The sequence below is a fragment of the Stenella coeruleoalba genome (assembly GCF_951394435.1).
Source record: "Stenella coeruleoalba genome assembly, chromosome: 17".
NCBI lineage: Eukaryota > Metazoa > Chordata > Mammalia > Artiodactyla > Delphinidae > Stenella > Stenella coeruleoalba.
This window is the reverse complement of record NC_137163.1, coordinates 27,364-51,552: the sequence shown is the minus strand read 5'-3', so window position 1 is coordinate 51,552 and position 24,189 is coordinate 27,364. Positions and strand designations below refer to the sequence as shown.

The 24,189-nt window shown below is 57.0% G+C and overlaps 1 pseudogene across 1 annotated transcript; it reads left to right on the top strand.

Annotated features, from left to right (window-relative positions):
• The first annotated feature begins 16,195 nt into the window (after positions 1–16,195).
• On the top strand, positions 16,196–17,864 carry LOC307176039 (phosphoethanolamine/phosphocholine phosphatase-like; annotated as a pseudogene). Its single transcript has 2 exons — positions 16,196–16,928; positions 17,808–17,864. The product of its transcript is annotated as a phosphoethanolamine/phosphocholine phosphatase-like (transcript).
• Positions 17,865–24,189: the final 6,325 nt, after the last annotated feature.

Sequence of the window (24,189 nt, the reverse complement as noted above, 5' to 3'; positions counted from 1 at the left end):
GGTACAGGTTAGGGTACGGCGACGGTTAGGGTTAGGGTACGGGTTAGGATTAGGGTACTGTTTAGGGTATGGGTTTGGGTTAGAGTTAGGGTTAGGGTTAGGGTTAGGGTTAGCGTACAGTTTAGGGTATGGCTACGGTTTAGGGTTAGGGTATGGGTTAGTGTTAGGGTATGGGTTAGGGCACGGGTTAGGGTTAGGGTATGGGTTAGGATTAGGGTACGGGTTAGGTTACGGGTTAGGGTATGGGTTAGTGTATGGGTTAGGGTACAGGTTAGGGTACGGTGATGGGTTAGGGTTAGGGTATGGGTTAGGGTACGGGTTAGTGTTAGGGTACGGGTTAGGGTTAGGGTACAGGTTAGGGTTAGGGTTAGGGTTTGGGTTAGGGTACAGGTTAGGGTTAGGGATAGGCTTCTTGTTAGGGTTAGGTTATAGTTTAGGGTGTGGAGCAAGGGTGTCCTGAATGGAGTGGCTTGGGGTCAGGAGGCTAGGGTTAGGGTTAGGGTATGGGTTAGGATTAGGGTACTGTTTAGGGTATGGGTTTGGGTTAGAGTTAGGGTTAGGGTACGGGTTAGGGTTAGGGTACGGGTTAGGGTTAGGGTACAGGTTAGGGTTAGGGTATGGGTTAGGGTTAGTGTATGGGTTAGTGTTAGGGTACAGGTTAGGGTTAGGGTTAGGGTACGGGTTAGGGTACAGTTTAGGGTATGGCTACGGTTTAGGGTTAGGGTATGGGTTAGAGTTAGGGTATGGGTTAGGATTAGGGTATGGGTTAGGGCACGGGTTAGGGTTAGGGTACAGGTTAGGATTAGGGTTAGGGTTAGGGTTAGGGTATGGGTTAGTGTATGGGTTAGGGTACGGTGACGGGTTAGGGTTAGGGTATGGGTTAGGGTACGGGTTAGTGTTAGGGTACGGGTTAGGGTACAGGTTAGGGTTAGGGTTAGGGTTTGGGTTAGGGTTAGCGTTAGGGTTAGGGTTAGGGTACAGGTTAGGGTTAGGGATAGGCTTCTTGTTAGGGTTAGGTTATAGTTTAGGGTGTGGAGCAAGGGTGTCCTGAATGGAGTGGCTTGGGGTCAGGAGGCGGAGACTGTGTTTCGTGGGAGATGCTTACACACCTGTGACATTTCGTCCTCGGGGTCAGCACGGCAGCACGGATCCACCATCTGCCGATTTGTCTGTTCCTTCATCGCGCACTCATTCCCTTGCTCATTCATTCATTCACCCTCTCGATCCGTGACTTGAGGAGTTACTAAGGGTGCACTCTCTGCAGCAAAACACAGGACGCAGAGGGCCCGAGAGACCTGGCCGTCGGTAAGACTCAGGCCTGCTCAGCGCCTCACTCACGGTGAGCCCGGGAGTGAACTGTGCCCCAGGGCGGGGGCTCCAGGGGGACGAGAAGACCCTGGAACGGGGGTGCCGCCGCTTCCCGCCTCCTCTCCCTCAGGCTCCCTGGCCTGCCCGCGTCCCTGTGGCGCAGCTCTGTGTTTGGTCACTCTTTGTGTGGCAGAGGTCTGGAGGAGATGGTCAGCGTCCTCATGGGAGGATCCTGCTACCCACAGAGCACCTGGGACTCTGAATCCACGTTCAGCAAGGGGAATACTCTGGAGCTTTCCAGGCCCCAAAATCCTGGGTGCTTGGCTGCGCTCCCGTACCCACTTCTTATGCAGTCTGCCTGGAGCCCCCATCCCATCACAGTGAAGATCCAGAAGGCGTTATGTGAGGCCCTTTCCGGTCTGGGCAGCACCAGGGCCCTGGGGCTCTTCCAGGCCCAGAGCATCTCTGAGTGTGTTCCAGTGTAGTGAAAAATTGACAGTTTTCACACAGTGTAGAACAAGCCTGGCTGTTATTTATGGTTCGTGTTGTGTGTGATTTTTCATGGTCTTGGAGAGTCCCAGCATTTTTCTGATGCATCAGCACATTTGCCCACAGCACATGCTTGAGTCCACAGGCTCAGGGGTATTCCTGGGTTCTCTGGTCAGGAAGGCCCAGTCAGACCGGAGGGGAGACTGACCACACCCAAGGCCTGGTCCTTGTCAGGCAGAGGGCGGGAGGGAGTCCAGTGAGGCAGGATTGAGGCTCATTCCAGGAGGGCCATCCTGACTGTGGTCTGAAGAGATGCTGCTGCTTCTGGGCATATATTTTTCTAGAGGAGAAAAACACAGATGTTGTATAGAGCATGACTTGGACTAACAGGCAAAGGCAAGTCAGTGCAGGCCTGCGAGAGGGGGGTCATGTCTCCCAGATCTCTATGGACTGTAGACCCAGCACCTCCCCAGTCAGCCCCAGGTGGAGCAGAATTAAGACACACAAGAAGTGGACTCGGGCCAGACGGCAGCTCTGTGATTGTGCACAGAGACGGCTGACTGTCTCCCAAATCCAGGGTTCTAGAACTGGGGCCTCTGGAAGGCATAGGCATTCAGGAATATGGTGAAGTGCTTATGGAAGAGTAGATAGCAAAATGTAAGCCTCAGCCCAGAGCAAGATACCAGCAGGATAACACAAGACCCCCAGTCCGGAAGTAGCACAGGCATGACCTGCAACTGACACTCAGACGTGCTTCTCCCACGAGCGGCTGGGGCGGCGGAAGGCTCGGCTGAGGCAGCTGAGCAGGCTGGGTCTGTACCCCACGACTGGCAGGGCAGAGCGTGCTTGAGCCTTCAACTAGCCTCTGTGACAGCTGCAGGGCCGTGACCATCTTTATTTCCCAGGGACCATCTGCCGTCTCCTCATTCTTGGGGAGGCTGAAACAAAAACAAACTTTATGAAATTTCCTGAGCTTTTGTGTGTATGTGTGTGTATTACGTGAGTGTGCACAAGCATGTGCATGTGTGTGCTGTCTGTGCACAGGTCTGTGTCCACCCGAGTGCATGTGAGTGTGTTTACGTGCAGGCAGGCACACGTGTGTGTATGCACGTGTTTTTGCACGTGCAGCAGCACGTGTGATTGCGTGCATGTGTGCATGTGACTGCGGTGCATCTTTGCGTGTGTGTGTGTACGTGTGTGTGAATGCAGGTGTGCTTGGGCGTGTACGTGCACATGTGTGTGTACGCATGCATGCTGTGGGGGGATGAGGAAGGCGTGGAGTTGTTGCTTTCTGGCGCCGCCTTCCCCCACCCTCCGTTTTGCTGTTGCCTCAGTGCTTCGTGGTGAAGTGTGGAGACTCAGCAGGAGGGTCACTACCCGCTACCGTGAGCGATCTGTCTGCTCACCCTCATGGTCACCCATCTGTCCAGTAAATGTCTCTGAGCCTGTGCCATGTGCTGGGACCTGGGGCCCACGGGGGAGCAGGCGTGTGCTCTCAGCTCTGCTCGGCCCAGCCGGGCGTGGGGCAGAGGAGCTGCAGGCCAGGCGTGTCTGCGGAGGGAGAGCTTACCTCTGGCTGGTGGGTCAGCGGAGGTGGCAGCTGAGCTGAACTGAAGGAGCGGGGTGGACGGAGCTTGCTCTAGAGGAGGGTGGGGGAGGGGGCACGGGAAGGGGCTGGGTGCCTGGCTCGCGGGGAGGGCGCATCGCAGAGGGGCTGCAGGGGTGGCCAAACAGCTAGCTTTGACTTCGTTTTATAGACAGAGAGAACAGCTTTAGAGCCAGCTTTACAGGATCAGGCCCCCACTTTTCCTCTGGTGGCGGCTGAGGGGTTTGATGGCAGAAGAGAGAAGATGGGCCGAGGAACAGGGGTGACGGTAGGGGCTGTGCCTCCGCCAGGCTTCCAGCCTCTTTGTGCTGGTCCCTTGGGTCCACAAGGTTAGCAAGCACCTTGTGTGAGGCCGGAATGAGGCTTCGTCTTCAATCCCTCTTTCCCAGAAGTAAACGCAACACAGTTTGAAGTTGGTGAGACTGAGGGGGCCATCTTGCCAGAAAGGCAAGTGTCAGTGTGGGCTGGGGTGCCCACCCGGGGACAAGGGGGACCCTTAGCCAGACCCGCAGACCCCAGGGAAGGACACGGTGTGCTCAGAGAGGCAGGGATAGTCAGGAGAGCCAGGTGTGCAGAGAAGGCTCGGCCAAAGGGGCCCTGGGGGCTCAGGCACTCAGGGAGTGAGGGGAGGGGCGGCCAGACAGCCGTGAACGAGGCCCAGGGGTCGACGGACCAACGGTTGTGCTGTGTGCAGGGTGGACACACAGGGCCCGAGGCTGTTCTGTAGGGAACGTCTCCCGGCTGCAGTGGGCTCTGGAAACTGTCTGCGGGCCGCCGCGCCTCCTGGGGCTCTCTGGTCCAGGCCCCAGCCGGGAGCCGCCTGTCCAGCCTGCCCCGGCTCCACCTCCGGACTGCGCAAGGCTGGGCGGGCGGGACGGGCTCCTCGTGCCTCTTGCCATGACCTGTGACGTTTCCTTTCCAGTTGCCGGATTCATTATAAGGATATGTACAGTTTGTTGCGTTGTCTTGCGCCGCCCGTTGGCTTAGGGAGGAACTGCCCTCGTAGGTTGGCCAGCCAGGTGTGCTACTCCAACTGACATACCCTTCCCTGCCCGAAATGCAGACACAGCACACACTCCCTGCCTGGTTTGGGAATGATGACACCTCACCTCTCGCCCCTCCTGCCCTGTCCTGCCTGCACTCCAACCTCCTGGACACTTCGGTTCCCCATCTGACTCCCGACCCCTCCAGCTGGCTGGGGACAGGCAGCCTCACGAGACGGTGCGCACAGAGCTTTCTGGCCGGGCCGTGAGGATGGGGACCGGGTCCCACCTGTGCCAAGGAAGCAGGCGTCTCACCCGGATTTGCCTCCGGGCTCTTGAAGGTGGACTGAAGGTCAGACAGTCCAGAGGCCGAGGGCCCCCGAGGAGGGGGTGTGGGCGCAGGTAGACCAGGAGCAGCTGCCCCTCTGGTCAGGAGAGTCCAACAGCCCAGGGCTTTCTGGTTGCTGGGGGGAGGAGAGGGCGGAGGCCGTGGGGCCCAAAGACAGGTCCTGCTTCACCTCTGGATGGGGCCACTCAGCTGAGGCCAGGAGCCCTGGGAGGAGGGCCAGACCCTGGGGTGGATCCACCTGCCAGGAGAAGGCTGTCCGCCTTCTCTCTTCGGTGGCCTGAACCCGCCTGTGTCTCTGGGAGCCCAAGCAGGTCCCGTAGGCAGCCATCCCAGGGGTGGAGGTGAGGCTTCAGGACTGGTGGCCCGTCTGCCTCGGAGGAGACACAGTCAACAACCCCTGGACACCTCCCTGAGTCTGAAGCCTTATCCCTTATGTTGGTCCCAGCCCTTCCTGGCGTGCTGTCAGGAGGGTACAAGAGTGGCACCAAGCCACATCTCACCCCAGCTGCCCCCCCGCCCCCTCTGCAGTCTCCCATTTCCCACCCAGCCGTGACCCAGCAGCAGCCCTGCCCCGGGCCGGCCTCGGGTGTCTCTGGGCCTGGAGCTGGCCTTGGCCCCGTGGACTTCGTCTCTAGAGCCTCGGGGCTCCCTGCAGAACAGCGTGGCTCTCGCTCTCGTTTTCTGGCCTGCTTCAGACTTTTCTCCACTTCTTAAGCCTCTCGGCTAGCTTGGAAGCCAATTGAGTGTGAATTGGCTCATCAGGCAAGCTGACGTCTCTGCTGTGGGTCTCCAGCCGGCCCTGCTGGTCACTTAACTCTGCCAGCTGCCCTGGCATGGTGAAACAGCTCTTTTCCAGTTTGGCATTACCCGTGGCTTCTGAAAGTGTAAAATCAGAGTTGACAACCCAAAGCCGCCCCGATGCAGCCTGTCATTCCCTCCATGTTCATTAGCTCAGATGCCCCCCCGCCCGTTCCCTGCGTGGGACCAGAGTGCGGAGGTGAGGCTGGGGCAAGGAGGGGATCGAGCCCAGCAGAGAAATCCCTCATTTGACCTGTTTTTTCGTTTAATCCGACGCTGGTTAACTGGCTCTGTTTTCTTGTCTGCTTCCTCCCCCTTCCCTCCTGCTGCGCCCCTCCCGTGGACCCCACTCTGCCTCTGTCCTGTGGGCCGGGCCTCCAGTGGGCGCATCAGTTACAATGATATGTTTGAGATGCTGAAACACATGTCCCCGCCCCTGGGGCTGGGGAAGAAATGCCCTGCTCGAGTTGCATACAAGGTAGACCCCTCGCCCACACCCCGCAGGCTGTCTGTGCTGCGGCCGGGCTCCCGTGTCTCTTCTGGGGCTTGTCCATCTGTTTGTCTGCTGCTGTGCTGTCTCACTGTTTCTTTCTCTTCTTTGCCCCGAACATCTCTGCTTCCTTCCCAAACAGAGGGAAGCAGACACCACGAGGTGTCCCTGCACTGGCCCCTTGTCCCCCAGGGCTGCCCCTCTGAGAGCCCCCGGGGAGGCTCGGGAACATGGAGCTGGAGCCCACCAGCTGCCTCTTCTCCTTCCCTTCTCTTCCCTAGAAAGGAGGGGACAGACCAGCTTTTTTGACAGAGCCTGTTTTTGTTCCGAGCTCAGGACCACACTCTGCTCCTCTGTCCCCTAAGCCCCTGATGTGGGTGGAGTTGTCTAGCCCTGAGGGTCCGACCCTGGGGGAGCAGCGGCCTGCAAGGTCTCTGCAGGGTGCACCTGAGGAGCCTGCCCCCAGCCCCGCATGTGCAGAACTTCCCGGGTTGGGGAGGGAGCGTTGTCTCTAGGGCTTCGTGGGTTCACGGAGCCTTAAGAAGGAAGGGTGCTGGAGAGAGGCATCCTGCCTTCATTCCTGGGGCTCCAGAGGGCCCTGTGGGGTGAGAACAGCCTCTGGGGCCTGGGCGGTCCCATGTCCCTCCCACCCTGCTGCTGAGGGCCCAGCCGCTGAGCTGCAAGGAGGGGGGTAAACTGAGGACACCGCCAGGCCTCCCTCCCGGGTGGGCGAGCAGACCACATGGCCCCATCCCCAAGCCTGCTCCCACCTGCCCCTGCATCCTCCGTCACCCCCTTGGTGAGTAAGCACCTCCCATCCCTCCAGCTCTCCGCCCTCTCAAGAGCCCTCAGTGCTCCGGAGACTCAGCCAGCATGTGTCTGGGGCCTGACTGCTGTCTCCCTCTCTGAGCAGGCTTCCCACCAGAGCTTTCATCTTTCTGATTCTGTCCACGCTGTCTGTCTCTGTGCCCGATTCTGGGCTTGCGTCTCTCCCCTGGCTCAGCACAGCCTCTGGGAGCTAAGTGGCTCCTCCAGGCCATATGCAGACGCCTCTAGTGTCTTCCTTGGTCCTCCCCTGCCCGGCATGTGAGTCGAGCCTGCCTGGAGGCCGTGCATGAAAGGCTGTAGCTTTGTCCCCAAGAAGGAGAGCTGTGTCCACACTGACACCTGGGGCCAGGGTGGGCAGCCAGGGCCGTGACGGGGTAGCCTTTGGAGTTCCTCCCCGGGTGTGCTGGCCAACTCCAGGTTCTGGCAGTGAAGAGACCAGGTGAGGCCTCGTGGTGGGTGGAAGTGGATGGGCTTGGTGAGCTGGGGAGGGTCAGGAGATGCACAGAGTGCCATGTCCAAGAGGGTCTAGGCCCAGGCAGAGACTCCTGTCTGTTTGCCCTGGTCTCGCCCCTCTGCTGCTCCCTGAGATTCCTGGCTCTCTGCCCATTAACTCTGAGCGGGCACGACCACTGCTGTACCTCCACTGGAGAGTGGCCACACTCAAGGGGCCTCCTTCCTCTGGGCTCCTTCTAGCCCAGAACAGGGTCGGGGTGGAGGTTTCTGGCGGGTGGGAGCCAGGTTCTGTGGCCCATGGACCTCCAGGCCCACAGGACAATCCTCTCTCCTCCACAGACATACCCAAGAGGGTGGCATAAAGGAGTCGGTCTCCTGGGGCACTCAGAGGACCCAGGAGGTGCCCTGCGAGGTGACGACGCCCCTGGAGCGTGGCCACTCCGCGGAGATCCCGGTAGTGCAGACAGGAAAACCGGTGAGGGCTCCCAGGGCTGGGGGGTCGAGTTGGGGGTGGGGTGAGAGTGGGAGGGTGAGGGCGAGAGCAGGATGGGGGGAGGCTGGCATGGGGGAGAAGGTGAGAGTGTGATGGGGGCGGGTGTGACTGTGGGGCTTCTGTCCCCCCAGGCTGTGGATGTCCAGATGCAGAGCATGGCCCTGAGAGGCCCTGACGGGGAGCCCCAACCTGGGCTGGAGAGCCAGGGCCGAGCGGCCTCCATGCCCCGCCTGGCAGCAGACTCAGGTGGGTGGCCTGGGAGGGTTGGGGTCATGGGAGGGGGTTGGGGGTGAGGAGACTTGGCGTGGAGGAGCTTGTGTCCCACATGCGGGCTTTGCTGGGGTGGAGCCTCCCCGAATGCACTGTAGCCTGGACACCACCGGCCCTGTTTGGAACCCTCAGAACACGATGCTGGCCTCGAGAGGTGTGGCCAGGCCAGCAAGAGTCCCCACTGCCCCGTGTCACTGACCCAGCCCTTCCCTGTCTCTGGGACACGCCTCTCCCACTCCAGCTCTTCACTCCCCCAGAAATCACACACAGGGCCTCCTCAAGCCACCCTTTTCCCTCATGTCCTCTCGGAGGCCCTGGGGGTGACCCTGCTCCCTCTCTGGACACTGGACGTTCTTTCTCTGGGACTCGCTTGACCACCTGGCAGGAAGCCCCTGGCCAGGGGGCTGCAGCACTGTTTCCCGGGCTCAGCCCCTGGGTTGAGCATTCCTCTTCCAACCCCTCACTCCCCCATCTCTGCCCACTGCGCCTGGTGCCCTCCTGGCCTGGCCACGTCCCTTCGGTGCCAAGCTGGCGCCTCTTCTCCCTCCTTGCTGCTTGAGCCCGAGCAGTGGCTCTGGGTGAGCCCATTTCCGTGGGTTGTGCTTTCAGCCCTGGGGGAGCAGCCTCACGGTGCTGGATGGACGGAAGGGCTGGCACAGTGGTCTCACCGAGGCCGCTGAGGAAGCTCTGCCCCCCCCCCCCCCGCCCCGCCCCGGGATCCTTCCAGCCAGGCCAATAGGCTCCCTCTTCCTTGCACCTCCCTGTCCTGTAGGGACGCTGAGGCCAAGAGGGCTCCTGGGCCCCGCCCGGCCTGGGAGAGACAGACAGGCACACAAACAGCATTTTGTGCAGAGCGCTTCTGAAGAAGCGGTGGGTCTCGGGTGGGCAAGACCAGTCCAGGGAGAGGGCGGGGCTTGGTGGTCCCTGACCCCCAGCCCCGCAGTGGGCCTCCCCAGGGACCCTGCCAGACCGCAGGCCTGGCCCTCCGTGGCGCCATGCTCCCCCCTCCCCCCCCAGCCCCCTGGGGCACAGCCTCCCTTGTCTGGGGAGACGCCCCAACTTCAGGGATAGAGTCCCAGGCCCATTCCTCCCGATGGGACGTGTCCTGTGGTCTGCCCAGCCCCGGGTCATGGCGGCTTCCCCGCCGCCCTGGGCCTCCCTGGACCCCACTCTCAGGCCGTGCGCTCACCCCTGTCCCCGCCCGCAGCCGGCCCCAGACACCAGCCCCATGAAGCGCTCCATCTCCACTCTGGCGCCTCAGCGTCCCCCCGTGGCTCGTTTGTGCAACGCCGCCCTGGACCGCGCTCCGGCCAGCCAGGCCGCCCCCCACCATCACCACCGCTGCCATCGCCGCAGGGACAGGAAGCCGAGGTCCCTGGAGAAGGGGCCCAGCCTGTCCGCAGACATAGATGGCGGTGCGTGCGAGGGGTCTCTCGAGGGGCGGTGGCTCGAGTTGGGGGTTCAAGAGCACATGGGAACCCTCTTCCTTTCTGCACCTCACAACCCCACAGCCAGCCCTGAGCCTGAGACCAGGCAGGAGCCCCCCACCCAGCTCTGCTCTGGGACCCTCTGCTGGCCCTGGGGGGCCAGGCCGGGGTGGGGTCTGTCTCGCCGCCGGCTTGGCTGTGCTGACTTCTCCTCTCCCCCCGCCAGCACCCAACAGCGCCGCGGGGCCAGGGCCGCCCCCCGGGGGACGGGCCAGCAGGCTGCCGGCGGGAGCGCAGGCAGGAGCGGGCCGGTCCCAGGAGCGAAGGCAGCCTTCCGCCTCCTCCGAGAAGCATCACTTCTACTCCTGCGACCGCTTTGGGGGCCGTGAGCCGCCACAGCCCCAGCCCTCCCTCAGCAGTCACCCTGCGTCGCCAACCGCTGGGCAGGAGCCAGGACCCCCGAGACAGGTACGTGGGCCTCAGGACCCCGCCTCGCCCGCGCTCCCTGGGGTCCGGGAGGGAGCCCCTTCCCGTCCTGGTTCCTAGGCCCAAGCCTGCGCTCCTTGCTTCCCGGGCCCGTCCATCCTGCCGGGCGGAGCCCTGGCCCTCCCGCTGTCCAGTCCCTTCTTTGCTTTCCTTCTGACTGAGCTGGGCTGGGCTGTGGTCTCCTGGTCCCTGGCCCTGTGCCTATCCCTTGCTGTCACCACCATCCCCAGACTGCCATCCGACTCTCTTGGGGCCGCCCCGGGTCCATCCCAGCTGCCCGACCCCGCCCCCCCGCCATGGCTCTCCGCTGCGCTGTGCTCTGTTCGCCCTGTCCTTTGACTGGGGGTTGCTGCGTTCCCGTTTCCTGCAGGGCAGTGCTTCAGCGAACGGGAGCCCCCTGCTGCCAACATCTGGTGCTAGCACCCCTGGCCGCGGCGGGCGGAGGCAGCTGCCCCAGACCCCGCTGACCCCCCGTCCCAGCGTCGCCTATAAGACGGCCAACTCCTCGCCCGTCCACTTTGCTGGGGCTCAGACCAGCCTCCCTGCCTTCTCCCCCGGCCGGCTTAGCCGTGGCCTTTCAGAACACAACGCCCTGCTCCAGAGAGACCCCTCAGCCAGCCCCTGGCCGCCAGCTCTCGGATCGGCTCCGACCCGTACCTGGCGCGGCGTCTGGACAGCGAGGCTGCTGCCCGCACCCAACCTGAGGACACGCTCACCTTCGAGGAGGCCGTGGCCACCAACTCGGGCCGCTCGTCCCGGACTTCCTACGTGTCCTCCCTGACCTCCCAGTCGCACCCCCTCCGCCGGGTGCCCAACGGCTACCACTGCACTCTGGGGCTCAGCTCTGGCGGGGGCGGCCGGGGGCGGCGCAGCTACCACCACCCCGACCAAGACCACTGGTGCTAGCCGCACCGCGACCGGCGGGCGCGTCCCAGGTGATGAGTTTTATCATCCGCGCTGGGCTCCGGGGGCGCTCGGGCGCTGAGGCGGGGGCCGCAGCCCCGGGAGGACCGCCTCGCCCCTGCGTCTCCTCCCTCGCGCTGGGTGGAGCGGTTTGTAGAGGGATGTGGCTCCCCCTCTGCCCCTCCCGCGCTGCCTCCCTGGGTCTCACAGCTCAGAGCCTACACAGGACGCGGCTGTGTGTGCTGAGCGGCACTGGGTGGAGGACCCAGCATCCGAGGTGTGTGCTGGGAACGTTTTGCAGGAGGTCTGAATCTTGTGCGGATCATCCTTCATGCAAACGTGTGGTGCAGAGGGGCGGGCGAGACCTCAGGACAGAGTCGGTGGTAAACCGAGCAGGTCTCGTCAGCCCCCGCACACCAACAGTCCGGTGGCGCCCTTCGTACCTAAAACGGCAAATAGGCACTAGAAACACACGCCGATGCTCTGTCCTCTCCCAGACACAGTCAGCCCTGACAGGGACCAAATCTGGACAACGTTCTTGCTGTTGGTTTTGATTTTTAGTCACGACACCCTTCACTCGTTTGTTGACTCTATATACTTGATCAGAAAATAAAAATAAAAAACCAGAATAATGGGGAAGGGAATGTTAACATGACTGTAAAACATGAAACCTATAGGAGGACCTCAGCCTCTCAGGATGTGTGTTCTTGGCTTGCTGGAGGACATGCTCTGTGTCCAGTCCAGGCGGCCGACCAGACCACCCCGGCTCCCGCGGCTCTCGACCAAGTGCCTGACCTCCTAGCCCCTCGCGCGGGCTCCCGGGGGCGGGACGGGAGGCCTGTGTGGACTGCGAGTGGGCTTTGTGGAAACTGTTGCAAACAGCAACTGAGTAGAAAGCGGATGTAATGGAGAACGTGCAGAAAACATCCAGTAGGTCCGTCGTAGTTGGAATGAAGCGGCCGTTTGCCCTCTTTCCTCGAACCAGTAGAGGCTGCAGGGCATGTGTAGCATGGCCCGCGCGGGCCGGTCAGTCTTTCTACACCCGATTCTCAGGGACGGGGTGCCTGACAGGCAGGGCGCAATCTCTCTAGTTGTGTAAATTTCTTTTCACAGAAGACTCATCGGGGAGAGGCTGGTGGGAAGCGGGGGAGATTGGATGGGGTGGGGGCAGGAGGAGTGCCCGCGTCTGAGCAGATGAGGGCAGCTGGGAACCAAACGGAAATGAGGCCGGAGCTCGGAGGAAGGAGCAGCTGCTGCAGCTGCCGAGCTGGGCGTCTGAGCCCACACTCTTTCTGGCGCAAGAGGTGGGAAAGCAGGCAGCCAAACGAAGCCCCGCTTCAGGGCCACATTCAAAAAAGGCCACTGTTAGGACGTGGTGCATCAAGCACTGGAGAGCCTCTGTTTTGTGAACAAAAGGAGCGTTTAGATGAGTAGATTCGGGTGTGTCCTCCGCAGTTTGAAATGTGAGATGATCTCTTTGCTGGACCATTTGAGTGTTCCCATTGGCTTTTACCCCATGATTCTCCTAAAGAGACTTGGAGCGTGATGTGTGTGTGTGCGTGTCTGTGTGTCCCCGTGAGTGGATGCCGTTAACCCATAGGGCTATGCAACGAAAGACACACGTTTAATATTAGAAATAAAACACACAAGACCGCCACCTGTTCTAGGGTTTGAGCATGATTGTGACCAAACCATTTTATAGAATTTCCTTACTTGAAGGCGCAACACTCTGAAACTTTAAAATAACAGAGTATTTTACTCAAGTAGGATATAATTAGAATCGGAATCTCGGGCTGTGCATGTCATCCCTGGCTCCTGCTGCAGAGCAGAAGCTTGTGTATTTTGGTAGATGTTTTGTCTCTGGTCCCCCCGCCCACATTATTTTGAGTGTATTCATTCTGTGCAGAACCACAGCTGCTTCCCCAGGCCATGTTGGGCAGAGAATCCACTTTTCCGGACCCACCCAGCCATGCTGGCTTGTCTGGATTCTTCTAGACACTGGAATTGGTGAAAATTACAGAGAGCGGGGGATATACTGTCTTGTTTTCCCGACTCTGCGTTTTGTTTCTGTACTGTCTCTTCTCAGCTGTCACGTTTCCCCCCAGATCTCATAGTGAGTTGCCAAATTTGAAGAGCATCAACCAGTTGTCTGCACCTGGAACCAGTCAAGCAGTGGCTGTAGTTTGAATAAGTTCTGTGTGCATGTAGAATATATACATATATACATATATTCAAGGACGTGCATGACATGTATATCTTCGTACTTTTTGATAAAATGTATTCATTTGTTAATTTTTAATTATATTTGATATAAATCAAGGGTTTGTTGCAAAACTTTATATTTAAGAACAGTGTTTAAAAAAAACAAAAACAAAAAGAGAAGTCCCAACCATGCAACACAACTGCGACTTGCTTTAAAAAAAAAAATCTGTGATTGACTAGTTTGCTGCCTGAGTAATATTTATCAGCCAAACTTTGGATTCTGCTATTGTTTCTACAATGACATTTTGTATGAAGCAAAGTCCTTGGATTAAAATAAAACTTAGCAAAAAATCAAAAACAAAACCCCACCATGCTGCTGGGTGATATATGCAAGGGGTGCGGAGCCAGGCGGATGAGCCATCTCCGTGGGTACGGGGCTCGGGGGCGGAGGGCACAGGGCTCAGAAGAAGGTGAGAACCTCTTCAACTTGCTCTGGGGCTGATAGGATGCAAGGGTGGATTAGACCCAGCGTCATGGTGAGGATCAGGGTAGGCTTGTGGCTGGAGGAGCCAGGATAAGGACTCATGGGGGATGTGGTTGTTTTAGGGTTAGGAATACAGTTTGCGAGTTGAGCGGGCATTAGCTGAGGTTTGGGGTGGCTGTGTTGGGTGGGTTAATGGTTAGAGGTTAGAGTTAGGTTTGGGGTTGAGGTTGGGATGTAAGTTAGAGTTGGGGTTAGGAATTAGAGGTTAGGGTTAGATTACAGGCAAAGGGTTTGTCTATATAACCACTAACAGTGTAGGGTTATGTGGGTATAAGAACTAAGGTTTTGTTCAGTTTACTGTACATTAGAGTTCATTTAGAAAAGGCATAATTGAACAGGCTTAGGTTTCAGACAAAAATGAAAATTATGGTTCTGATTACACAGGGAAAAGGGATTGGAGTAGGGTTCAAATTTTCAGTCTGTTCTGATATGGGCCTATATTTGGATTAGGGTTAAGGGTGGTGTAGGATCATGGTCAGGCTCAGAGGTTAGGGTTAGGAGTAGAGTAAGGTTCAGAGTTAGAGGGTCAGGAGTAAGGATAGAAATTCAGGCTCAGGGCTCAGGGTTAGAATGTAGGGTCAGGGTCAGGGTTAGAGGCTCAGGGGCAGAATTAGAGGGTACATTAAGAGGATGAGGGGCTTCCCTGGTGGCGCAGTGGATAGGACTCCGTGCTTCCAGTGCAGGGGGCCTGGGTCCAATCCCTGGTCAGGGCCCTAGATCCCACATTCATGCCACAACTAAGAGTTTGCATGCCACAACTAAGGAGTTGGCAAGCTGTAACTAAGGAGCCCACGAGCCACGACTAGGGAGCCTGCCTGCTGCAACTAAGACCAGGTGCAACAAGAAAACAACAAAAAAAGAGGATGAGGTTTGGAGGGATTAGAGTTAAAGGATGCAGGCTAGAGGGTCAGGGTTAGAGGGTTAGGTTAGATTGTCTGAGTCAGGGTCAGGGTAAGGGTTAGGAGTTTACAGGGCAAGGTCGAGTATATAGGGGCTAGGGGTTAGGAGTATTAGGGTTTAGGTTTAGAGATTAGGAGGTTAGGGTTAGGGAGTTAACAGTAGAGATTTGGGCGTTAGGGTTAGTGGGTTAGTGTTAAGCATAACTGGCCCACGACCCCCCTAACCCCACACCTCTGAGTCCTCTAGGATGGACAGGACTTGCCCTGGGTCACTCATGAGTGTGGGGTTCACCTGGACCACTGGTTATCTACCCTCCGTCCTGGAACCTGATAGCAGAAGAATGAAATGTCTGCTCCGGTCTCTGACTGTTTCAAATCCAACTCAACCTCAGTCAATGGTTGTTAGGGCCTCAGAAGTCCACAGGGTTTCCTCCTCCCACCTGAACTGGAAAGAGTAGTGCTGGCCCCACTTGGCCTGGGCAGCCCCGGTCCAGCACAGGCCTGGCTGAGGTCACTCCATGGTCATGTTATGAATTTATACAGAACTTGGTGCAGCGACCTGCCAGCCCCCAGGTGCTGCCTCCTGGGGGCTGGTGGGGCCCTCCTGGGACTGCAGGCATCCTTTGTCCCATCTGAGTGGGCATCAACAGACATCAAGTCTCAGGACAGCCCTTGACCTCTGACCACACAGGCAGGCATCTGTGGTCCTCCAGCTCAGGCCAGTCTGGTCCCTGTCAAGCGTCTGTGGCCAATTACTGAGCTGACCATGCTGCTGGGCAATTGAATCTGCCGCTTTCCCCAAGCCAGCATCTGTTCTCATGCCAAAGTCCAGAACTTCAGCTTTCCTCTGGGCACTTCTTACCTCTTTCCAGTCCAAACAGTTCCAGAGGGCTGATGCTACGTTCCACCCACCTTGAAGATGGGCGTATGATCCACATCTAGCCAATCCCATGGTACACCTTATGGGTGCTCTGATGGGTTCAAGGGCGATGCTATGACCCAAAACCAGGCCAATGACGTTTATTTTATTTTATTTTTTGGCCATGCTGTGCAAGCGGGATTTTAGTTCCCCTGCCAAGGATCGAACCTGTGCCCCCTACATTGGGAGCGCAGTCTTAACCACTGGACCACCAGGGAAGTCCCATCCCCTCATTTTCAAAACTGCTATGGATTTAAAGCACACAAGAGGATTGTGATATGAGTGGCCTTTTCAGTATGACTTCTTTGACTTAGAATGTTTTCAATGTTTATCCATGTTGTAACATGATTATCAGTGCTTCATTCATTTTTTTTATTGTGGTTAAAAATACATAACGTGGGGATGGGGGGCAAGTGGAGGGAACGGCCCACATGCACATCGTTCACGGACCCTCTGGACTGGAGGGACTCGTGAGAGCCGGAGCCCAGAAATCCGGGGATGCATAAGACACAGCGTCCCCTCCAATTCCCGTAAGCACCCCTTGCTCCATCCTGCGCCCAAATACCTCAGCTAGGCGCTCTCCCCACTCTTTACACTCCAAACTCAGCCAGGACAGACCTCTGCAGCCGCCGCTCCCCACCCTGAAGGTGAAGCTCAGAGGTCCTGTCCCCCTTTCCTCGGAGGGACTCTTTTTGGTGACCACAAAAGGATTCGATCGGTCAGGACAAAGCTGGTAGAGGACAGCGGGATGGCTGCGCCGGGCGTGCCGCGCTTCCTCCTGACCTTCGACTTTGACGAGACTATCGTGGACGAAAACAGCGACGAGTCTGTCGTGCGCGGGCCGCGGCGGGCCAGCGGCTGCCTGAGAGCCTGCGTGCCACCTAGCGCGAGAGCTTCTACAACGAGTACATGCAGCGCGTCTTCCAGTACCTGGGCGAGTAGGGCGTGCGGCCGCGGGACCTGCGCGCCATCTACGAGGCCATCCCCCTGTCGCCCGGCATGGGCGAGCTGCTGCAGTTTGTGGCCAAGCAGGGCGCCTGCTTTGAGGTTATTCTCATCTCAGACGCCAACACCTTTGGCGTGGAGAGTGCGCTGCGCGCCGCCGGCCACCACGGCCTGTTCCGGCGCATCTTCAGCAACCCGTCGGGGCGCGACCCTTGGGGGCTGCTGGCGCTGCGGCCCTTCCACGCGCACAGCTGCGCTCGCTACCCCGCCAACATGTGCAAGCACAAGGTGCTCAGCGACTACCTGCGCGAGCGGGCCCACGACGGCGTGCACTTCGAGCGCCTTTTCTACGTGAGCGGCGGCGCCAACGACTTCTGCCCCATGGGGCTGCTGGCAGGCGGCGACGTGGCCTTCCCGCGCCACCGCTACGCATGCACCGCCTTACGCAGGAGGCGCAGAAGGCCGAGTCCAGCTCCTACCGCGCCAGGGTGGTGCCCTGGGAAACCTCCACCGAAGTGCGCCTACACCTGCAACAGGTGCTGAGGACGTGGCCTGCAGGGGGCACCCGGGCGGGGAGAGGGTGGGGCGGTGGGGGTCGGGAAAGAGAAAGCTAGTTTTATTACTCCCTCTCCCTTTCGTTTTGGTATATCCCTCCGGGATTTCCTGGAATCCCAGGGTGGTCCATTTGGGGACTGGAGGAGGGAGCTGGGAGCTGTCCCCATCTGTGCAGTTAACCCAGCTCGGCTGCCTCCCCCAGTTCCACTGCAAGCGAATTCCGGAGTCTGGCCGCACCAGGGTGGCGCGCATATCTGAGCAGGCAGCAGTGTTTCCAAAAACCTTGTCCTCCCAGCTGGGAGGACGGGGTTCCCTGTCAGGGTAGAGAAGGAACATGTCCCGCCGCGTCACGGTTAACTGTTGCCTTGGGCTGCATGGCCTCCGTCCTCCAGTCTTCTGTCCAGGGGACCCAGGCCCCGAAATGTTCCCCCCACCCCGACCTCCCCTGCACCGGACTCCCTGCGGAGAGAGGTGGCGCTCCCTGCCGACGGTCCCAGGCCTAGATCTCGCTTTACCTACTGTGACCCTACACTACACTCCTTGCCTCCCTCCCCGCCCCCACCCTGTCAGCATCCCCACAGGAAAAAAAGCTAGAGGGAATAGTCCCCTCCTGTTGGTGGAAAGAGGTAGCACACTGTCCCGGGGCTCGGGTCTGGCCAGCCAGGGACCTCACAGAGCCCGAAGGTGTCTCCTCGCACCCCAGCCTCGTCTATGCAGCAAGAAACCAGGGACTTAACCAAAGTCACCCCACTGACGGGGCCCTCTGAGTCCCCCTCCTCCCGTATGGAACAGAAAGCCATGATGCTTTAAAGCAGAGCCAGTGGAAACCCAAGGTCCACCTCCCTCTTTTGGTGTTTCAGAGCTGTAAAGGAGGTGAAGGGGCAGAGGTGAGCGAGATCTCTCACGCTGCAGTCTGAGGGATGAGGGCGAGGTGATCTCTGTTCTCAGAGAGCCCCACTTAAGTGAGGGAGCTGGTCCCCACTCTTGGAGGAGTGCCCAGCTTGGGGAACCAAGCCTGAATACACAACAAAGCAGGCAGCAGGCAGAAGAGCAGGGTGCAGCCCACCTCCGCAGAGGGGCACAGGGGTCTAGTGTGGAGGCTCCGTGAGCACCGAGGACATGGGAGAGCGGAGGGGCACAGGGGTCTAGTGTGGAGGCGCCGTGAGCACCGAGGACATGGGAGAGCGGAGGGGCACAGGGGTCTAGTGTGGAGGCTCCGTGAGCACCGAGGAGATGGGAGAGCGGAGGGGCACAGGGGTCTAGTGTGGAGGCTCCGTGAGCACCGAGAACATGGGAGATTCTGCTGCTTAGGGCAGACAGAGGAGGCTCAATTGGCAGGAGCCGTGCAAGTGGGCTGCCTTTCAGTCCCTCGGCCACTAGCCCTGCAGGGCAACCATCAGGAAGTCGTCAGGATTGTATTCAAAGTCGGCACTTGCAGCTGGAGATCCTGTCTTCATGGCATAAGGGTCCCCTGTGGATAAGGGCACCAAACTCCCTGGCTTCCAGTTCTTTCCTGTCTCCAGCAGGCCTCTGGGTGCCTCCTCTGTCTTTACCAGGACCCCTTCCCACTGCACTGGGGGGAAGGAACAGACACAGCTCACAGCCCAGGAGGCGTGCAGGACTGGTCCAGTCTTGACTGGAGCAGGCTTTGGAGTGGGACTCAAGAGGCTCACTGAAGGCGGTGCCCGGGTCAGCATCCCAGAGATCCCAGGCGTCAGCAGCTGGCCTGCACATAGCTCCCGGGGAGGAATCCAGACCCCTCTGAGCCGATGCCCTCACACCAGCCATCGGAGTAGCGGCGGGTGATGCAGATAATGGTGCCCTCAGAGAAGGAGAGTTCGTCGTCCTTCTGGCGCGTGCATGGGTTCAGTGTCACCACTGCAGGGCGGGAGGAGAGGGGTGCCGTGAGATGTGCGTCCTGCCCCGCCACAGGGATGCTTGTGCCCACGCACTGGACTCTAGGGGGCGATGTGGGGAGTGGGGCAGGAGATGCCTTCTCCAGAGCCCCAGGACTCCTCCCCAGCTGAGCTAATATTCAGTATCAGGCCAGCTGCTTCCCTCCTCTGGGGGTGCGGTGGGGTGGAATGAAAGGCTCCGCGGGTGTGGCACAGGCCAGCCCTCCACTCCAAGAAGCGTCAGTGTCTGAGAGCAGGGCCCCAGGGTCTGCCCATGTTTTGTAACCTGCTTTCAGCCCCCGCTCACCCTGGTCCTCCCACAATGTCTCTAGCAGGTGCTGGAGGTGCTCAGTAGGTGCTCTAGTAGGTGCTCAGTAAATACAGTAACATTGAACAGTGTAGACTTGGCCGAGTGAGGCTTGGGCAAGTCACTTAGTTTACCCTCTCAGGCTCAGCTTCATCTGCTAAATGGGAGTGTGAAGATCCTAGGAGGTTAAGTGAAAGCGAGAAGATGGATGAGAAGCTTTGACTCTGGGGTCTGGTATAAAGCAGGGGCTAAATTATGTTACCCACCCACCCCCACGTAACATAACATTTGCCATTTAAATCATTTTGAGCATACAGTCCATGGCATTACCTACATTCACGTTGTTGTACAAATATTCTCGGCCTCCTCCTCCAGAACTCATTCATTTTCCCTGTGGGAAATTCTGTATCAGTTTCTCTAAATTTTTGCCAACATCTGTTATTTTTAGCTTTCTTGATTGTAGGCCTTCTAGTGTGTGGAGGGGTGTATGGCGCTGTGGTGTTAACTTGCATTTCATCACGGCTCATGATGATTAACGTCTCTTCATGTGCTTGTTGACCATTTGTATGTCTTATTTGGAGAAGGGTCTTTTCAAGTCCTTTTTCCATTTAAAACATTGGGTTGTTTGCCGAGTCCCGCCAAGCGCTCCTCCTGGCGGTTTTGGTGTCGGTGAGTCCGGCCTGGAGCGGTCTTCCGCGCCGCAGGGGCCCACGCGCCGGGGCCTCCGTAGCGGCCTCTCAGGAGAGGAGACGCTCGGCCCGCGGCGCCCGTGTCCAGAGCGCCGAGATCGTGCCGTGCCGCGCGGACGCGGCGCTGCCGGGGCGGGTTTTGTTCGGCATTGGCTGCGGCGGTCTGCGCGCCTCTCCCGGAAGCGGGCGTCCCGGCCAGAGCGCACCTGGCGCGGGGCGTCCTCGGGGCTCCTCGCCGTCGGCGCCGCGCGAGCCGGCGGGGGTCTAAGGAGCCAGCGCGCGGCGGCTGGGAACGACACGTCCCGTGGGTCCCTGGCACCCCAGCGGCATCCGAGCGCGGAGCGGAGGGCCGCGGACCGCAGGTAAGGGGACAGGGGCTCGGTGGGGTGGGTGGAGGAAGGAACGACGAATTACACCAGAGCTGTTTGCTACAGTCGCGGAGCTACCTAACCTGGCGGCAGCAGGAAGGGCTCGCCTTTGGAGTAAAGGCTTTGAGGACGAGCCCGAGCCTACTCACTCCCGTTTTACAGAACATCTGCAGGTGTAAAGCTCACTCGTGCGCGGTTTTCCTAAGCAGCCAAGTGCCCCTCCCCCGCGATGTCTCTGCAAGCAGAACCTGAGAGGGGCCGGTGCCTTGAGAGACTCGCCCTTGGCCCATGGGAAGCCCAAGGGATTTATCCTGCATGGTGATTTCACGTGCTGGGACCCCCCGCCCCCCCCCCCCCGCCAACCCCCACTCTGGCCAGCTGGCCCAGCCTTGGTTACTGCACTTCTCCAGCCCCAGCCGGCCCTTGGCCACCTGCCGGGATGGGAAAGGGAAGCGTGTCAGAATTTCACCTTAGAAACTTGCCAGGGGGCGTGGATTTAAACACATAGTGGTCACTCTGGCAGAAGAGAAGGGAGGAGGGCGCCTTGTTACCCTTTCATTGTGGAATCGGTGGCGCTCCCGCTGAGAGGGACCTCTCCAGTGTTTGGTGTATTGGAACTGAATAATTAGAACTTGTACAATTTTCAAATTATGTGGTACTTGAATTTAAAAGCAAAACCCCTAGAAACTCTAAGTGTTTTATAAATTGAGATCTAAAAATTGAAGGTCTGTTTTGCTTCCACTATGACATTATATTAAGAAATGTGCATTTATTGAGAAGAGAGTCAGAAAAGGGAAGCAAACAGAAAACTCAGACGTCCCACTGCAGAGGCCATGGGAGTTCAGTTGTAAACGCTGCTGGCTTTCAGTAGCTGCAGCCATTCTCTTCCTGTAGCTGATGGGACACAAAGCTCTACTGGGCTGTTCTTTGCACGGGGTAGTCTTGTTTTGCAGAAATTCAGCTCAGAGCCATCTCTTGATGTATAAGAATTTCCCAGATTAGGTCCCAGGCAGATCCTGGAGGGCCAGGGGATTCCTTGCTTCATTATACCCGTCTGTTGGAGTAGAAACAGCAATGACGTAGTTTTCTTTAAATATGGTTTTTGGTCTATCATCCAGAGCTTAGAGTAGCTATTTCCTTTCTCCCTCAATCTGGTTGTGTTCCTGGAATGAATTATAGTCATATGACCTTGTTTTTACAGGCGAGGGTGAGGGTCAGGGTCAGGGTCAGGGTCAGGGTCAGGGTCAGGGGTCGGGGGTCGGGGGTCGGGGCTGGGGTTAGGGGGTAAGGGTTAGGGTTAGAGTTTAGCGTTAGGGTTAGGGTTAGGGGTTAGGGGTTAGGGTTAGGGTTAGGGTTTAGGGTACGGGTTAGGGTACCGGATAGGGTATGGGTTGGGGTACGGGTTAGGATTAGGGTTAGGGTACGGGTTAGGGTATGCTTTAGGGTTAAGGTATTTATTAAACCTCTCCCACTCTCCAGATGTCACTTAGCACGTAAAGGAATATTATTTGGGGTCCAGCCATGGAGAAGACTTTAGACACTAGGATAAGACAAAGAACACACGCATTATAAATAAATCACATTAGGATTTTGTTTTTAACCTGTACATTAAAACACTAGTGCCTAGGAAATTTAATGGAGGCAGAAGCAGTAAAGGGTAGTTTTATGGGAATAACATCACAGTTTTCTGTGGAATACACAGATTTTGACTGGTTAGAAAGTCAAGGAGGAATGCTTTTGTTCTGAAGATATAAACCCTCTTCTAAATTGAACTGTTATTGGAAGTTAGAAATTGTTTGTTCCTGTTGTATTGCTTTGTGTGTTCATGATTATTCTGCTTGCATCTTCCTTGTTAAACCTTTGATTTGGGGAAGATGCCATTCCTGGAAATGAGTTTACAGAATTATTCTCAAAAACGGAAGGAAATGGTTCTCACCTAAATATTAAGAAATAATCTCTATACTGGTGTACTAACAGAATTATGATTCAGGGATAATAATTCTATGAAATGTAATTAAAAACAATATATATTTTTTCTTTTAAATTTCCATTGTTACTTTTTAAAAGTACAATTATAATTCAATGCTTTGTAACAAGTGAAATTTAAAAAGATTAAAGGGAAAGATAATATTTTACCACTTGCCCTCCTTTCCCACTCCCTGAAACGACCAGCACAATGTGTAGCTTTCTCATTTTATGCAGGTGTTCCTTACATGTGGAACATCATGTTTCTCACTGTAGAAAAACAGATTTAGCTCTCACACATTTTATAGGCTACATAACAGTCCGTAGAACAGAAGTACCAAGTATTTCAGACTTAACTTTTTGAGGGACACTCAGGTTACTTTCTGATTTATTTTGTTGTTCTGCTAAGTTGTTTTAACAACAGAAAAATATATTTTAAAATATAAAAACCAAAATTAAGTTAGGGGTGAGGATAAGGGTTTAGGGTATGGGTTAGGGTACAGGTTAGGGTTAGGTTTAGGGTATGGGTTAGGGTTAGGGTACGGGTTAGGGTACAGGTTAGGATACGGCTACGGGTTAGGGTTAGGGTATGGGTTAGGGTTAGGGTACGGGTTAGGGTATGGTTTAGGGTTAGGGTATAGTTTAGGGTATGGTTATGGTTTAAGGTTAGGGAACGTGTTAGTGTTAGGCACGGGTTAGGATTAAGGTACGGGTTAATGTTAGGGTTAGGGTTAGGGTTAGGGTAGAGTTTAGGGTACTGGTTCGGATACGGCTACAGTTTAGGCTTAGGATACGGATTAGGGTATACGTTAGTGCGAGGGTACGGGTTAGGATTAGGGTACAGGTTATGTTTAAGTTTATGGTACGGGTTAGGGTTAGGGTATGGGTTAGGGTACAGGTTAGGGTATGGCTACGTGTTAGGGGTAGGGTATGGGTAAGGGTAGGGGTTAAGGTTAGGGTACAGGTTAGGGTACAGTTTAGGGTATGACTACGGTTTAGGATTAGGGTATGGGTTAGGGTATGGTTTAGGATTAGGGTACGGGTTAGGGTTATGGTACGGGTTAGGGTATTGGTTAGGATTAGGGTACAGGTTACGGTTAGGGTATAGTTTAGGGTATGGGTACGGGTTAGGGTTAGGGTACGTTTTAGGGTACAGGTTAGTGTTAGTGTACAGGTTAGGATTAGGATACAGGTTAGCGTGAGGATTAGAATTAGGGATAGGGAACGGGTACGGTTTAGGGTACAGGTTAGGGTATGGCAAAGGGTTAGGGTTAGGGTACGAGTTAGGGTACGGGTTAGTGTTAGGGTCCGGTGGAGGATTAACGTACGGATTAGGGTATGGGTTAGGGTTAGGTTTCGGGTACAGTTCAGGGTATGGCTACAGGTTAGAGTTAGGGTACGGGTTAGGGTACGGGTTAGTATTAGGGCACGGGTTAGGGTTAGGGTACGGGTTAGGGTCAGGGTACGCTTTTGGGGTTAGGGTTAGGGTTAGGGTTAGGGGATGGGGACGGTTTAGGGTACAGGTTAGGGTACGACAATGGTTTAGGGTGACTGTACATGTGAGGGCATGGGTTAGTGTTAGCGTACGGGTTAGGATTAGGGGACGGGTTAGGGTAAGGCTTCGGGTAAGGTTTAGGGTTATGGTTATGGTTAGGGTTAGGGTTAGGGGACGGTTTAGGGGACAGGTTAGGGTACGACAACGGTTTAGGGTGAGCGTACGTGTGAGGGAAAGGGTTAGTGTTAGCGTACGGGTTAGGATTAGGGGACGGGTGAGGGTAAGGCTTCGGGGAAGGGTGAGGGTTAGGGTTCGGGCTAGGGTTAGGGTTAGGGGACGGGGACGGTTTAGGGTCCAGGTGAGGGTACGACAACGCTTTAGGGTGAGCGTACGTGAGAGGGCATGGGTTAGTGTTAGCGTACGGGTTAGGATTAGGGGACGGCTGAGGGTCAGGCTTCGGGGAAGGGTCAGGGTTAGGGTTCGGGCTAGGGTTAGGGTTAGGGGACGGGGAAGGTTTAGGGTC